Source organism: Mandrillus leucophaeus, unplaced genomic scaffold (assembly GCF_000951045.1).
Source record: "Mandrillus leucophaeus isolate KB7577 unplaced genomic scaffold, Mleu.le_1.0 Scaffold179, whole genome shotgun sequence".
Lineage (NCBI taxonomy): Eukaryota > Metazoa > Chordata > Mammalia > Primates > Cercopithecidae > Mandrillus > Mandrillus leucophaeus.
The window spans coordinates 3,741,227-3,759,320 of NW_012101798.1; the positions used below are offsets into that span (position 1 = coordinate 3,741,227).

The 18,094-nt window shown below is 32.3% G+C and overlaps 1 pseudogene; it reads left to right on the forward strand.

The window, feature by feature from the left end:
* Nucleotides 1-13,280: 13,280 nt before the first annotated feature.
* LOC105537692 lies at nucleotides 13,281-14,064 on the forward strand (annotated as a pseudogene).
* The last annotated feature ends 4,030 nt before the right edge of the window (nucleotides 14,065-18,094 follow it).

Genomic DNA, 18,094 nt, shown 5'->3' on the forward strand with positions numbered 1-18,094 from the left:
TCTCATCTTCCTCTGAAACCACCTCAGCCTGGACTTTATTGTCCACATCACTATCAGCATTTTGGTCAAAACCATTCAACAAGTCTCTAGATAGTTCCAAAGTTTCTACATTTTCCTCTCTTCTTCTGAGCCCTCCAAACATTTCTCATCTCTGCCCATTACCCAGTTCCAAAGTCGCTCCCACATTTTCAGGCTATCTATCTAGCAGTATACCACTCTACTGGTACCAATTTACTATATTTGTTCATTCTCACACTGCTATAAGGAACTGCTCAAGATTAGGTAATTTATAAAGAAAAGAGGCTTAATTTACTCAGTTCTGCATGCATGATGAGGCCTCAGGAAACTTACAATCATGACAAAAATGGAAATAGGCACATCTTACATGGCAGCAGGTGAAAGAGAGAGAGCATTTGAAGAAGGAATTATCAAACACTTAAAAAACCATGAGATCTCATAAGAACTAACTATCCTGAGAACAACATGGGGTAAGCTGCCCCCTTGATCCTGTCATCTCCCACCAGGTCTCTTCCTTGATCATTGGGGATTATGGGGACTACAAATCGAGACGAAATTTGGGTGGGGACACAGAGCCAAACCACATAAATTGCAGTGGTCTGGAACCAAACCCACAATATCTCCAAGATATGCCTTTTGTTTGATGCTGTTATAAATAATGATGTTTAGTAAATATTAAACAATTATATACACTTTATAAAGAAAAAAATATTTAACTTATATTGTGATAATACATTAAGCATTTTATTCTGATATTTGAAAAAAATGATAGGCCATACTTTGTTCATTTGTCTATTTTTAATTTTAAAATTTATTTAAGATTTTTTTTCTAAACAATAGGACCAGTGCATAGAGAAACAATGTTACTAAGGTTATTAATTCAATTATCAAATTGCCCAATGAATCAATGCAAGAGAAAAAATTTCTATTACAAGGCTACTTATGTAAACATTAACTATTATTCTAATTATCTTTCATTTCTTTTATAAATGTTTCTATAACTAGCACATTGGACCGATGATGTGAAATCATGGTGACTATAGTTGTTGTTATATGTGTGAACAACCTTGGTGATAAATTAAAACAAGAGAAATGATGTGGTTCATTACTTTTCACAGTGTTTCTACAAAGGGGAGTACAATAGGAATTTTCTTAACTAGGAAAAATAGAAGAAAATATCAGACACTTGGGTGACGAATTTTGTTCATAAAGCAGGAAAAATGAATCATGATAAGGAATAATAAGGGATATTGCCAGTGAGTAGACATGTGACAATGTCTGTTTTTGTTTTTCTTGGAATGGATTTAAATGAGTATTGATTTAAGGCAAAGAAATGGATGAGATAATGTCATGGTCTTTCACAACATTTAGATATCTTGACTTCAAAACCCTATGATGAGATATGCAGAATGAAAAGCAGGTTTGTTGAGAATAATTGCCTACTCTTTGTTTAGTAAGTGATAGATAAAACAGATGGATTCTATAAGAAAAAAATTCACCTTTCAGTTATAAATTTCCCACTTACGATCAGAGAGAATGAGCTGGACAGTGTTGAGCTGATCAGAGTATTTTGAATTCTGATTTTTGGAAGAGACCCACTCAAATCCTACATTGCTTTCAGATAGAAAAAAAAAATGTATTGTAAAATTGCCTACTATGAAAAGCCTAGTTTTCAGGAATATGTTGAGTCTATGGGATTTATTTATCATTACCATCACATTCAGCTGGTTCTTTTCTGATTTTAATTTACGGTGTTTACACAGATCCTGGTTAAGTTAACCTTACAGATTTTTAAATTCACAAACTTTCTTATATTCCAAAGCATACTTGTTAAAATTTATTCTCACACTTTTATATGACATGTTGATATACAAATATTGTATTTATTTAACCAGCTAAGTCTAACACTCTGGAGGAAAATATAGCCTCTAATATTTTTATCATTAAAAAAAAAATCACTGATTTTACAGGAAAATATGTTTAGCATAATTTTTGTAAATATGTATTGCAGAGGATAATTTACAAAAATCTTAAATAAAAGTATATAATCCTAATATCTTTTTAAGCAATATATATATTCATAAATGAAGGAAAGGTCATATGTGGAATAAATGATATTTTCCTTGATTTTATTCTTTAAAATGGCATAAGGAAGAGGATATATTTTTGTTCTTAATTTTGATTTCCTGATTATAATTATTTATGTGTGAAATGATATCAGACTTGACTATTCATACATAATAATATTAAAATTTATGATGTGCTTCTTGGAAACATAAAGCTTGTTAGAATTATATTTCTGATTGGCATTGAAAATGAATTAAAATGCTTTTACAATATGTTAAAACATTTTATTAATATACATTTTACATCACTATCATTTAAATAGTAATATATTCTATTATTAATTTTAGCAGCAGTAAGTCATTAACTCGAGTATATTGTTTTAGGACTTGAAAAGTAATTTTAAAAGATTAAAAGTAAAATATTTTTTATTTTAAATTTATTCTCATTAGGTTAAGGAACAATTTACTTATCTTTACATGAACCTTAAAAATTTAATTGAAAAAATTGATTTATTCTGTCGAAGATGTCATCAACAGAAACTTCTGACTGTCTAATATACATGACAATGATGTAAACTAATCACCTACTGACGCTAAGCATATGCTTCTCCCTACACTTAGGACGAAGATGTGGACAATACAAAATTTCACAAATGAATAAAATTGATTTGTTGGTAAGAGACTCTTAAGAAAACACAAACCATGAATACAATACTGTATGCTTGTCTGTGGAAAACTACAGAAGATATTTGGCAAGAGAAACCTTAATGGTGATTAAGAGCCAGACACATGACTATCAGATGTAAGAACAGAACAGGTACAGAGAGTATGAATGCAAATTATTGAGATAGAAACAACCTTTATATGTTTCAGGGGCAGTTTGGCCAGGATAAGAGTAGTAGAAGTCAAATGTAACAGTGTTCACAAACCACAAAGTTTAATTGAATGATTAATAGGTATGTTTGGTTTAGTTTACCTATCCAGACTAATTTTTTTTTTTTTTTTAATTTATGGAAGAGGAGGGGGCTAGGAGGTTTGGCCTTGCAGTTAGCTCCCTGCCCTTTCAGTCTATTCTTTAAAAATGTGCCACTTAATGCAATTAACATTACAGCAGTAAGGAAATTTCTTTGATAAGGTCAAGCCATTGTATAAGCATCTCTCCTTCATAGGGATTCCAACTTGATAAAGCAGCATGCTCTTCATGAATTTCCACTTCAATACGCAACTCAAAACCCATTTCTTTTGTAAAGTCTGACATAAACTCCCACAGGAAGTTTAAGTTTTTTTTTTTTTTCACATTTATACCGTTTTAATATATTTTTATTATAACATATACAATTTTATAGTTATAATTTGAGTAGATGTCAGTCTCCCTGTTAAATTACGTCTTTCTAATGGATAGCAATATATTATTTTGATCCACACGACTGGCAAGCATAGTAGATGTTCAATATATTTTGGCTTACCTGAATAATGTAATTGCAACACTGTTTTTGAACCAAGGACAATGTAGAGTGATTATAGGTTATGAGAATAAAAAATAAAATGGTGTTAGGGCGCGGTGGCTCACGCCTGTAATCCCAGCACTTTGGGAGGCCGAGGCGGGCGGCATGAGGTCAGGGATCAAGACCATCCTGGCTAACATGATGAAACCCCGTCTCTACCAAAAATACAAAAATTAGCCGGGTGCGGTGACGGGCACCTGTAGCCCCAGCTACAAGGGAGGCTGAGACAGGAGAATGGCGTGAACCTGGGAGGCGGAGCTTGCAGTGAGCCGAGATCGTGCCGCTGCACTCCAGCCTGGGTGACAGAGCAAGACTCCGTCTCAAAAAAATAATAAAACAAACAAACAAAAAAAAATAAAATGGTGTTCCACACTGCAAATTTTGAGTATCATGTCAAGTACTTTGAAACTTAGGAAAGAAGGGTGTTATTTCAAAAGGGAACATGCAGGACCAGCGTGCCATGAAAGCACTACCTTTACTTATCTATTTCCTAGATGACATCAAGCATACTCTTTCACTTACAGAAATAATAAATGACATTACCTTCTTAGTAGAAATGAACATTTATAGTTTGCAATAGTGGAATGAAATTACATAGAAATGTCTTTGTTGAAAATAAATTATGGATGACTTATAAGCTTTAGTACTTATAGAGGTATTAAACCTCAGTGTAGTATTCAAATAGGTTATAATATCTTCTCTCTGGTATCTCATTTTATATGTACTAATTGAACAGCATGCATATTTTCTTGTTAATATACATTTTCATGTATTGATGTTTGTTTTTGAAATTAATTGTAAACCAAGGACTTTTTTTTATATAACTTAAGGTACAAAAAAATAAATATAGGGAGCAACTTTTGAAATGTCGGCATTTCTATTCACCTTCCCCACTGTCTTTTAAATTTTAATAAGCTAAGATTCTGCATTAATTATGTAATTATCTTAAATCCACAAATTGGACAGAGATTCTTGTGCTACAATTATCTGCACCTATTTCACTGTGGCAAACTTGCTCAATGGGGACAAAACAAGTTCCTCTAAAAAGAACGATTTTCACCAGTATACAAACATTAAGACAAAGCAATACTTGAGAGAGCGCCATTGAGTGTACCTGTGAGAAATGCAAACTGTTAAAGATTCTTTTATTTTAGAAAACTTTTCCATGAACTATCCTTTCATTGTCTTAGAAGTGACAAGGCATTTTAAGTTATTTTTTTTTACAACAATATAAACCTACATTCAATTTCGTAGTAAGGTTATTATATCAAAAAGAACTCATCTTATTTTTAAAGACAAACCAAATTCAAAAGTCTGCATTCTTTTAAGAGTAAGCATTTTTCTTAAATGTATTCAACGTTTTTTGAGTTTGTTTGTTTGTTTCTTCCTTGAAAACATTATAAAGATTGCAAGGACTTCTGAGATGGAATAGCACCAAAGAAGCCTTCTGAAGTAAAAAAAAAAAAAAAAAAAAAAAAAAAATTGTAAAACCAGAGATACTTGAAGTAGCTAGCTAGACTCACTGCTGCATTATAGAAATGAAATGTGGTGCTTTATAAAACAAAAACAACAGATAGGTATAGTTACTGGTTACCTCATGATAGGCAGAATTAAACAAAAATAAGATCAGAGAGACCAAATGAAACAGCTGCCAAACTAGGAATTACACCAAATTTTGTTCATCCGCATAGCATTATTATTTTATATTGTATGCCACATCCCATATCTTGATCACAGGATCTGAAATGATTTTTAAAGACAAGGGAAATATTTATATTATTTTAATCTATCAGCTTTTAATATCGTGAGAATTCCTTACAAGGATGAAGATTTATTACCCTCATTCACAGTTGTTTATACTATATGGAGTATTATCTGACAATATTTTCCTGAAAGTGAATGAATAATTGTAGTTTAAATTTTTCAATGTTTCACTTATTTTTGTGATAAAATGCTGGAGATTATGATAAAACATCCTCTATGCTATAAACACAAGTCAAATTATTTTATCCTTCTACTAAGGGCCCATGCATAGCTTTCATTTTGTTGCAATTTGTTCACTCTGTATCTTTTTACACATTGAATTTGTACATAAAATTATGTTTGTTCTAATAATTATTGCATCACATTGTTAAAAATAATTTAGAACTTCATTTTATCTTTCAAAATAAACTATAAATGAAATTCTGTGCTTTATTATCCTTTTGACCATGTACATCTCCTAAATTTGTGGACTGCTGGAAATTTATGTAAATTAATTTTTGGAGTGGGAGTTGGAGCCTTGAAAACTTAACAGAGAAAGTGACATATGAGTGACTGTGAGAGTTATAACTGGTAAATCAAAGAAGCAGGAGCATACTGGGTAAGAAAATAGCAAGGCTTGAAATTGTATTAGTGCACAGCAATACAATTAGTATTAGTGCACTTGTATTAGTGCACAGCAATTCCATAGAATATAGAGCAGTTCTTGTGTAGTTAAAATAAAGATTATAGTAGCTGGGCTTGTGGGGAGTGAGTTATTATAAGATTAGAAATGTAGACTGGGGTCATGAATACTTGGGAATTTGAGTTGTATATTATAATCAACAGGAAGCCATAAAAATGTTTTTTAGCATGAGACAAATACCTCAACATCAATGTCTAGAAATTTTATTTTCACAGTCATATATTGCAAGAATTGAATAGTGAGGAATTTACTGGAAAGCGAATAATAATTTCAATAATCTGATCAGTACCTCTGGAAGAGAAAAGGAGGGGAAACGTAAGGAATATTGGTAAGATAACTTTGACAGAACTTGACTTTCCATTAATGTGAGTGTTTAAAAATAATTAAACATGACTGCAATTCTAGGACAGTTGGCAAAGAAAATAGTCCCATAGCATTACATACCGTGCATGTTATGTTGATAATAGTTCAGCCATCACATATGGTCTCCATACTTATAAAAGATGGAGGAGAAAGGAACTGGACTATTCACGGGGAGTTTTATAGTTTTACCCTCCAAAAGACATGCAGCACTTCCTTGTCCAGAGAAAAATGAATTAGCTCTATCTAACTGTAATAGGGCTGAGAAGTTTCCCTTTTGCATAGGAAGAAAAGGAGAACCAGATATAGGTATTCGTTAGTGAAGCTGGCTACAAATCACAGGTTTTCATGAATAAAGACAAAAGACATACTGAAACATATGAGGAGCTATGATATATTTAAGTTAAAAAAAAAAAGAATTATTTGAAAAGAATATCAAGCATGCTTGATGAGGGTTGCACTATTGGGATAAAAAGAAAGTCAAACTAGAGCATATGCATGTACATGTACGTATACATTCCCACATAACTATACATAAAATGTGTATATATTTTATACAGTTAATTGCAGGATATAGAGATAGACAATGGAAATATTTATGGAAATATATAACTTATTTAAAAAATTGTAATAAGTAATATTAACAATGTTTCAATCATTGAATGCAAGGGACAATTACTAATAGTGTGGGTCTTCTTAAATTATTTTCTAGGAACTCTATTTTTCTTGGAAGGTATGTTTTTTACTTGCATATGCAGCCTTCTTTTCTTCTGGACATATATTTGTATTATGTGTTTTTTGTGATTCATCTGGTAGGAGGATAAACCATAGCATATATTCAGTGTCAGTGGACTAGATTCATATTTAAAGAAAAGAAACCTTTAGATATCTATCTATCTAACTATATCTATGTCTATCTCCATGTCTAGCTATCATTTAGTTATTTATGACTTAGCCAGTGGTGTGTGAATCACATGGCTTATTTTGATATCTTAATTGAAAGATTATCTTTTTATATTAATATGTGGTTTAGAACACTTGTGATTTAGAACATTTTTACATATTATTAAAGGTAAAGTGAAATACTATATATCAATTGTTTAAATAAAGCTTAATTTTATTAGTGTGTTTTTGAATAAGTAAAAGATTACATATAATTATTATAATTAACATGCTAATTAAAATTATTTATCTTTTTGTTTCTGTTTAGTTATTATATACATTAAATTCCTAGAATACAAAATTAATAATCAAAGGTGTATGTAGTCGCTAGATTTGTCAGCCAGTTTACTTCCAGCAGTATGTGAAGTTGCCAGTCTCTGATCATATCTATTACTATTGTTTATTTTCATTTTACTGTCTTAACACTTTAAGATCTTATTTTTATTTACTTTTTTATTAACAATAACATTTTTAAATTTCACTTATTTTTACTCTTTTTATTTCTCTGAGAATTAAACTTTTCACATATTTGGTAAACTTCACCTTTTTGTTAAAACTGTTTTATATCACACTCTTTTTGTCATACAATTCTTTTTTTCCCAAAGTAATTATTGTTTTTTATATTCTTAATGATATTTTTGAATATTAAAATAAAAGTTTCTTGAGACCAGCCTGGCCAACATGGTGAAACCCCGTCTCTACTAAAAATACAAAAATTAGCCAGGCATGGTGGCACGTGCCTGTAATCCCAGGTACTTGGGAGGTTAAAGTAGGAGAATTGCTTGAACCCAGGAGACGAAGGTTGCAGGGAGTTAAGATCGCACCATTGCACTCCAGCTCTGGGTGACAGAGCAAGACTCTGTCTCAGAAAACAATAATAGTAATAATAATAATAAATTAAAAGTTTTACCATATGTGCATACAAGCACAAACACTCAAACACTTGTTTTGCTGTACACATTTTAAACCATTTGCCCAACTTATGTGCATTTCATATTCTGGTCTTTTATTGTCTCTTAGATAGTATCATTGTGTTCTGAAACTTATTCAGACATACACGTTAGAGATGGGGGTCTGGCTTTGTTGCCTAGACTGAAGTGGAGTGGTGCAATCATTTCTCACTGCTGGCTCGAACTCCTGGGCTCAAGTGATCTTCCTGCCCGGCCCTGCTTAGTAGCTGGCTATTTTTTTTATTTTTCATAGAGATGGGGTCTCACCATATTTTCTAAGCTGGTCTTCAAACTTATTCATTTTTTTCTTATTAGCTGTGGGATTTGAAAAAAATTACTTATATATGCTTTAATATAACATACATAAAACAGAAGTCTTAATTTCCCCACCATATGCAATGTGTTAAAATAATTGATATATTTTACATGCTTAGCACAGTGCCTAAAGGAAATTAAATGCTCCATGTATTTACTACCATCATCATCATTTATGTTTTCTCTATTGTTTTTGTGCTTAAATCTTTTCTTGGTTCAGATAAGTGCTAGGTAATGGCAAGAGAATTTCTACATTCACATGTCACTTTACAACTTTGACAAATTTTATGACTTTCTGGACTTCTTGTCCTTTGAAAATAAAGCAACAAAATAGGATTTCTGTCATAATTTCAACTATAATAACAAAAATAGCAGGTTTTTACGTGAATTTTCTGTAATCAATCTGTCATATGTTTGTAAAACAAAGGACTGCTAATCAACATTATTTATTCTCTTACAGAAATGTAACCTTTTAACAACAACTAAAAATATTTTCATTCATTATTTAAAAGAAGAACTTGACATTCAAATGGTTTTGAATTGTAATGTTATTTTAAAAGAAGTACTATTTTCAAAAAACAGATTTATACAAATATATGAAAGGAAAGATTGCCATTATATAAGTATTTCCCTATTTTAAAGAGTAAGTACAGAAAATAAAATGCAGAAGTAAAATGAAATACAAACATAGATGAAATTGATAATTTCAAGATTAAGAGAAAATAATTAATGAATTCGAAGTATGTATACCACTTATCAGCTCACTCAAAGAAAAACATAGGTCCATTCACAGAAGAAAATACAAGGAATAAACATCTTTAGTTGTTTACATAGTATATGAAAATTCTTTTTGTTAATGAATATCTTATAATAAGTTTCATACTTTTCAGAAATTAAAACTTTATATCTTGATTTTCCTGCCTCTTAAAATTTGATCCTGCATTTTCTACTACTTTATGATTAATAGTGATGGAGATTGCTTTTTTCCTATGTTTCTATTTCTACCTCTCATAATTATAGAAATTATAGCTAACAATGTTTGCAAAACCCTTTTGCTTCTTGATTTGGTCATGTGACAAGACAGTGAACAGTGGGATGAAAAGCAAATGTCATATAACAGTTTGAATAGACTTTCTTAAAATCTAGTTGGCATTCATACCTTTCTCTCTATTACTTTGTTCCTTTCTCTACCATCTTGGTGATTTTGGTCACGTAATAAGGATAAGTGTGCAATAAGCTGAAAGAAGCCTTGATCCCAAAGAACTTTGAGAAACATCATGATAGTAGCATCCTTGTATTACATACACAAACACATATACAAATGAGATCAATATTTTCTTTAAAACAATGCTATTTTACTTTACTGTCAGTTTAAAACCAATTTTAAATTTGCTAATACATACATTTTATTCATAATTTGGTAACCCTATATGGCATTGACAGTCCAAGCCAAATATTTGATATGCTATTGCTGTGTATTTCAGTCATCTTTGTAGAAGTTTTGGAACCATGGGCTTAACTGTGACCAGTTACATCTAAGTTGAAGTAATATGTGCATGTCTCATCCCTGTCTATTTCCTAGTGGAACACTACCTTTAAGACACAAATGGTCCAGACTATCCAATTATAAATCAAGGAAGGGCACAAGAATTGCATCAGACATTTTGAGAGTGAGAAATGAATTTCTATTGGTTTATGCCATACTGATAGGGCTGGGAGGAACCTGACTCTTGCTAAGTGGTTTAAATGCATTTGCTTCATTTTCTGATTTCTCTGAAGTATAGTATAGTAAGTCTTTTATATAAGAAATTATTGAAGCCCACAAGAAAGTCCTAAATGTTTTTAACAAAGTGCTTTAACAAACTCAACATGTGTTGGAACTGCAGGCAACAAGAGGAAGCAGTCCTTTACAACGGGTGTTTTCTTGTGGCAAATGTCTATAGGATGTGATCCCATGAGGTAATACACTCAGAGAAAAAGAGAAAAGAAAGGAGGAAAGGGGAAAATAGAAAAAAAAAAAAAAGTAAAAAATGTGTTATTTCATTAGTGGTAAATTGCAACAATGACAATATTTTTAGACTTGGTAATTTGGAATAAAATCAGTTAAATTGTATCTATATCCTGATATTTTGTAAATATTGATGTTTTTTTCTAATTAATTGAATGAACACTTTTACACAGAATAAAATGTAAAGGACTATTTATCTCCATTACTTTTCAGCTATAGCTGTTTTACCTTTTTGGCTATTTGACTCCTTGAAAATATAGTTTATTTTTCTCAATGGAAAAGTCGTAAACGGACTTCTAAAGTGAACAATATAATGCAGAGATACTGAAATATAATGATTGCAATGTGAAGTCAGTTTTAAACTGACTTCTGAAGTGACCAGAATATTGCACCGATATTGCAATGTTCAAATAATAAGACCTTAGATTGATGTTTCCCAGTGGAAGAGCTAAGAACCATGAATATGCTCAAGTACAAGGAAAAAAAGCAAGAAATATCCAAATTAAGCAATCTAACATATTAATTTCAAGCTGAAGTTAATAAACTGAGTATGCTGAAATAGAAGCTGAGAAGAATGGAAGGAATTTGGGTAGTAAGAAGAAGTAAAAATCTACTTAATGTAAATTTTCCGGGAACAAGGAAGCATAAGAAATAATTCATTTCAACATAGTTTAGTTCTGTTTGGAAGGAATTTATTAATTCAACAATAAATTTTTAATCATTTGGTATAAAATTTGGTTTTGAGGATGATAGAGCTGATGACTACGAATGATACAGTAGCTGTATTTTGTATTTTTAGCCCCATGAAAATTGGCAAATGAAAATACTATATTTTTTAAAAGGGTAAAACAATAAGAGGGAAATATTATTAGTCAATTATAATAAAACTACAAAATTAGTAAAAATTCTGACATTTTATAATAACTATTTCATTTGTGAAAATCACTATATCACAGTACACTAAAAAATCATTTATGAGCCTTTCATGTATAAGTCAAATAGCTGTATAAAACTTAGAGAAAATTGCCAATTGTTTTGTATTAATTCTTTTTTTATAAAATCTTTTCTCAGATAAAAAAACATTCTTTGGGGGATTTGAAATTGTTTGAATTTCAATAATTTTCACAGGAAATTGTATCTTTAACTATATTTTCTAAGAGCTGTAGAAATATTCCTTTCTTTTTCAGTTCAGTTTCTTTTAAGTTGAATATTGTTTTAATTTATTCATTCACTCATCCATGCATTCAATCATTCAAGAAATTTTGAGGATATTCTATGTATAAGGCCTGGTTCAGATCTTGAAGTTAAAATGTTGAGACTACATTGCAGATGTGGTCTCTGCTCATGTGGATCTTACAGTATGTAGAATAGCCTATCCACATTTCAGAGGCAATGCAAACACATTTGCAACATGGATAATATTCAAGGAGTCTAACTTTTAAATTCTTTATTACAAATATTCAGAAAAAGTAAAGCTATATTTTTATATTTTCTCAGGTAGCTTCCCTACGTACTGGCATTTATTCTAAGTTTAAAATGTATTCATCTAAATATGTCTAAAATGTTCATCTTTCTGTTAGACTACATACACCTTGACTGGTGCTGGAAAGACAAGTGATAGCAAAAATTGCACTATGTTAAAAACTCCTGGACTGGAACAACTACTTCTTAGTAATATTTAAAGTATCTTTGTAACTTATAATGGTGGCTTATGCAGAGTTAGTGCTCAAAACTTATTTTAGTGTGTACCTAGATGAGTAAACCTGAGCAAATTTGTGACATGAGGAATTTAACTTTACATTTTGCTGACCTCCACTTACCAACAATTAATTAGAACACAGTAAAGAAATAGAGACAAATTAAAAATAGAAATAAATGAAAGTAAGCTGCTTCTACATTTATAATTTTATCCAATGGATGGATATATAGACAGACATAGATGAATACACAGAGATAGATACAAATATAGATATAGATTAACACCCCTATTGTCACCTAGGGACTATTGTGCCCCACAGTGCACATTTGGCAATATCTGTGAAAATTTGGCTTGTCACATTTTGGGGTAAGAGTGCTACTGGCATCTGACAGATAGGGCCCAGTGTTACTACCAAACATATTACAATATGCAGGCGATGCTCTACCCCCCAAAAAATTGTTTGGTTTTGAAATCAATAATGCCAATGTTATGAAATATAGCAAGGTATTTGATGTAAACACAGATACAATACATTTATCCTAATTCTTCATAAAAAATAAATTATAATTAACAAGTTCCCTGAGCAATTACACTTCCATATATACCCACTATGTATACAAATCTGCGTTTATAGAATGCAGATACTTGGTAATCTTTATCTACTCTTTAATATGAAAGCAAGACAATGTTTACCCACATACAATAGCAATATTAATGAAAGCCAAAGAAACAATAAATATTAGTCATTAAGTAATCTCAAAACAAGAATTTCGACGTAGAGCAAAGAACATTTCAAAGGTGGTTTAAAAATGCCTTTTTCCCTTTTTTCATTTATTTTACTTTTCTTTCTGTTGAAAACAAAACAGCTGTCTTAATTTTCTATCTGAATTCTGATTATACAAGTAAATTCATCATAGTTTTTCAGAGCATTTAAATAGGATCATAAGCACACTCAGCATTCTGCTCTCACCATGGTAGAGCCCCACAATGCCACTCTCTAAGTCTCATGGCAAATGCAGATGAGACATTTTGCATTGATAATGAAGCTTTCTATGACACCTGCTTCAGAACCCTCAAGCTGCCCATACCCACCTACAGTGACCTAAACCACCTGGTATCTGCCACCATAAATGGGTTCACCACCTGCCTGCGCTTCCTAGGCCAGCTGAATGCTGACCTGAAGAAGTTGGCCATGAACATCGTCCCATTCCCCTACCTGCACTTTTTCATGCCCAGCTTTGCCCCACTGACCAATCGGGGCAGTCAGCAGTACCCTGACCATGGCTGAGCTCACTCAGCTGATGTTTGACGTCAAGAATATGATAGCTGCTTATGACCCTCCTCCCTAACAGTGCCTGCCATTTTCAGAGGCCACATGTACACATGGGAGGTGGATGAGCAAATGCTCAATGTTCAAAACAAAAACAGTATCTACTTTGCTCACTGGCCCCCAATGATGTGAAAACAGCTGTCTGTGACATCCCACCCCAGGGGCTAAAAATGTCTGATACCTTCATCAGCAATAACATGACCATCCAGTGGCTGTTTAGGCACATCTCGCAGCAGTTCATAGCCATGTTCAGGTGCAAGGCCTTCCTGCATTGCTATATGAGTGACGGCATGGATAAGATGGAGTTCACCGAGGCCAAGAAGAGCATGAACAGCCTTGTGTCTGAGTACCACGAGTACTACCAGGATGCCACACTTGAGGAAGAGATAGAGTTTGAGGAGTGTGCTGAGGAGGAGGTAGCCTAGATCCTTCTGTTACTGGGTAAATAGTAGGAGTATGGGGATTCTCTATTTACTTACAGTGTGTTCTGGGATAGCCATGTCTCCCTATGCACTTGTTCTTCATGTCTTTACCTCACAACTTGTTGCATTTTAAAGTATTTTCATAGTATGTGGTTTTGCCTAATAAAGCATTCTTATAGAAAAAAAAAAAAGAAGGTTATTTGAAAAATATAAAGTGTGTTATGCTTTTTGTTAAAGATAACTATAGGGTATTGCATATACAATTGCCCCATAAATAATTTTATAGATGAGCTCTAATTAAAGAAAATTGGGTTATTTCTCATCTATATCACAAATTTTACTTAGACCATAAGGAAGGTCAAATTTCATTTTAAAAATCCAGCCATTATGTCATTGAGTATTTAGCTAATTTAAGAAATTTGAGTGGACTCCCAGTGGGAATAAGGTTTTTGTTCAATTATTTATGTCCAATAAATAGGTAATAAATGTTTTCCATGTGGCAAGCATTGACTTACGTCCTATGGACACAAAAGTTGATAAACTAAACATGGTTCTAGTCTTCACATATTATGTAATCTAATTAGAAAGACAATGTATGGGCAAAAATTTAAAAAATGAGTAATTTGGGATTTTGAAACGTGATGACAAGTAAACAAGGTGTTATGAAAATCACAGCAAAACTGGAAGACCCAGACTTAGTGTCGTCACACAAGTTCATCTACCGAGTTGATATTTACCCTCAGTTCTTAAACATGAAAAGAAGGCAGAGAGGAAGGCTGAATAAAAATAAAATTGTAAAAATATTCTGATAAATGAAAGAGTTCAACCTGCTGTATCAACGGTCTCCAGAGTAGAGTGCTCGAGATGATTTGTTGAGGATTAAAAATAAATTGTTAAAAATCTTATTTATAGTTATCTTTTTATCTAAGGAATAAGAAAGGCAATAACTTTATAAATGAGTAATGTATTAATTGATAGTAGCAGGTGAATCCACGGCCATGCTAACATTTGAAATGAAATAACAGTAAAGTGAGAGATCTACAAGATAGACAATTGCAGTGGAAATTTATCATGCTTCTTTTCTCTCACTAAGGCTGCTTCAATTGACTATAGGTTCCATTGTCTACAATACTGAAATTTGGCCTTATATAATAGATGAGTAGTTTTCAATGATTCTTGTTTCGAAACTGAGGCCTCAATGTAACGATGATACTGATAAAAAGAAGCAAAAAAATTAATACAGTTGTATTGCTCCTTTTTAAAGTGTTCTTCTCAACCATATTTTGGTATAAAAATAATGGCAATCTAAATTGAAATATCAAAAGTGGCAATGAGATACAACATTTGGCATTATTAAAAGATTATCTGAAATAAAAATTTTTGAGTAATCTTCTACTAGTATTAAAAATAAATTATGCCCTTTGTGTGTATTGTACCTTGATATTTTCACTAAGGATGATATGAAGCCAAAGCATATTTCATTTAATCACTTTACATAATTATATAAATGTTAAGTATAATAAGAAAAAGAACATATTGGAAGTAACCTGGGAAACACCAACAAGTGAAATTAATGGATGTTGCTGCAACTTTTTCACTCCTGATTTTGGTTACACTCACAACTGGCAAACTCCAGGTTCTTGTCCAAAGATCAAGAAGAATAAGGCAGCAGACACCAGAGAGTGAGTCAGGCAGAGTCAAATTTATTAAGTGACAGAAATGCTCTCAGCAAAAAGTGGCTTGCCAGTTGCAGGGCTAAGTTCAGGGGTTTTTACAGAGTGGGACAGGGGAAGAGTGTGCTGACTGGTCTGCCTGCACTCAGAAAAAGACATGATAGTGAAAAGAGTCAATTGGAGGCAGAGGTGAAGGCTTGACCTGGGACCTTGCCCAGGAATAGTCAGTAGCTGAAGTGAAGGCGTGGCCCAGGGTCTTGGCCCGGGACCAATCAGGGGCTGATGGGACATTACGCTTTATGCAAATGAAGATTTGGCCCACAATCACAGGAGACAGACATATATAAAATGAGTGAAAGGTAAGGACCAATATGGAGGAAGCAAGACAAAGATGAACCAAAGAGAGAGAAATGTGTCCAAAAGAGAAGTGGAATTTGTTCATCTGGGCTCACAAAATAGGCCTTTCAGTTCAAGGACACGCGCTCTTTCTTATCTGAGGCCTGCAGCTTGATTTTCAGGCTGTTCTTGGTTGGAAGGACTTTTGCCAAGGAGCCACCCTAACTGCCTGCCTGACTGGTTTCTTCCTTCCTCTTCTCTCAATATCACCGATACTGTTAATCTACATGTCTTTTTCCTAATTGTTTCACCTTCCAACTCTCCAAAACTCATGAAGTAACTACTAATCAGGTTGATATGATTAGCCTGTGCCTTATTTTTTACAGTTTTAATTCTATCATATGTGCATATATTCTCAAAAAACAGATTTTTCATATTTTCTTATTTTTTGAGCTCTATATAGTGTATGAAGTCCTTGAACATGTTCTCTTTTCAAAATTGTGTTGTTGAAAATATCTGTTGATTTATGTTACTATAGTTCATTTTATCTTAATGTTGTATACAGAATTTCATTTTGTTAAAATATCACAATTTATTTTCTTTTCAATAGGCACTATATATAAATCCTTTTTTCATATAATTCCTTTTTTTATTTTCATTGACTCATAGGAGATATTTATGAATTTACTCTGTTTATATCTTAACTTTTTTTATAAATTGTGTTTTACCTTGTATCATTCTTTAGGTGGTCTCTGATGAGCAGAACTTACTGATATCAAAGTAGATAAATTTTTAAATCATTTAATTTATAGATTATATATTTTCTTACTTGAATAATTGTTCCAACCTGCAGTTAATAAGTTTATTGTCCCTTGTACTCTATTAAGAGCTTTATTTTTTTGACTTTTAATTTTAATTTTATTTTACTTTATTTATTTATTTATTTATTTTGAGACAGAATTTCACTCTTGTTACCTAGGCTGGAGTGCAATGGTGCGATCTCGGCTCACTGCAACCTCTGCCTCCCAGCCTCCCAGCTTCAAGCAATTCTCCTGCCTCAGCCTCCTGAGTAGCTAGGATTACAGGCACCCACCACCACGCCTGGCTAATTTTTTGTATTTTTAGTAGAGATGCGGTTTCACCATGTTGGCCTGGGTGATCTTGAACTCATGATCTCAGGTGATCCGCCTGCCTCAGCCTTCCAAAGTGCTGGGATTACAAGCATGAGCCACCACATCTGGCCAATTTTAATTTTTTAACCAGTCTAAACAGATTTGTTTTTGTTTAGTTTTCAGGCAAGATCTTCTTAATGGTCACCTAATTATACCAGCATTATTTTCAGGAATATTCAACTCTTTGCCTACTGAACTGTAATACAATATTTGCCATAAAAAATTTAGTTAAGTGTAAATATATGTTTGATTGGTTCTCTATTCTGCTAAATTGATAGATCTGTCTTCTCTGTGTGATTCCACATTATTTGCAATTCTACAATGTTTTAGTGAGTCTCGATCTGTAATAGGGCAATACCTCCAAACTGTTGTGCTTCCTCAGATGCATTTTAGCTTATCTTGAGTCAAATTTAAATTTCAGATTCTAGGGCCTAGAAAACTTATTTAGGTATGCTAGTAACAGTTCCACAGAAACTACAGATCAACTTGGGAGAAATTGACAACTTTATAAGAGTTTCTAACCATAAATATTGCATAAGTCTTTATGTATTTATCACATCAATGTAGATTTTGCAACTTTGCCAGATTTATTTCTCATAATTTTATTGTATTTAGTTATATAATAAATGATGCCTTCTTTAAATTTCTAAATTATATGGTTGTGCAACCAACTGAATCACAAAAAGTATATAATAAGTGTATGTTTAATTTTAGAAGAAACTGCCAAACCGTTTTCTGAAGGGACTGTGCCATTTTGCATTTCAAGCATCAGTTGATGGGAGTTCAGGTTGCTTACATCCTTATAAGCATTTAATATTCTCAGTCTTTTAAATTATATATATATACACATAC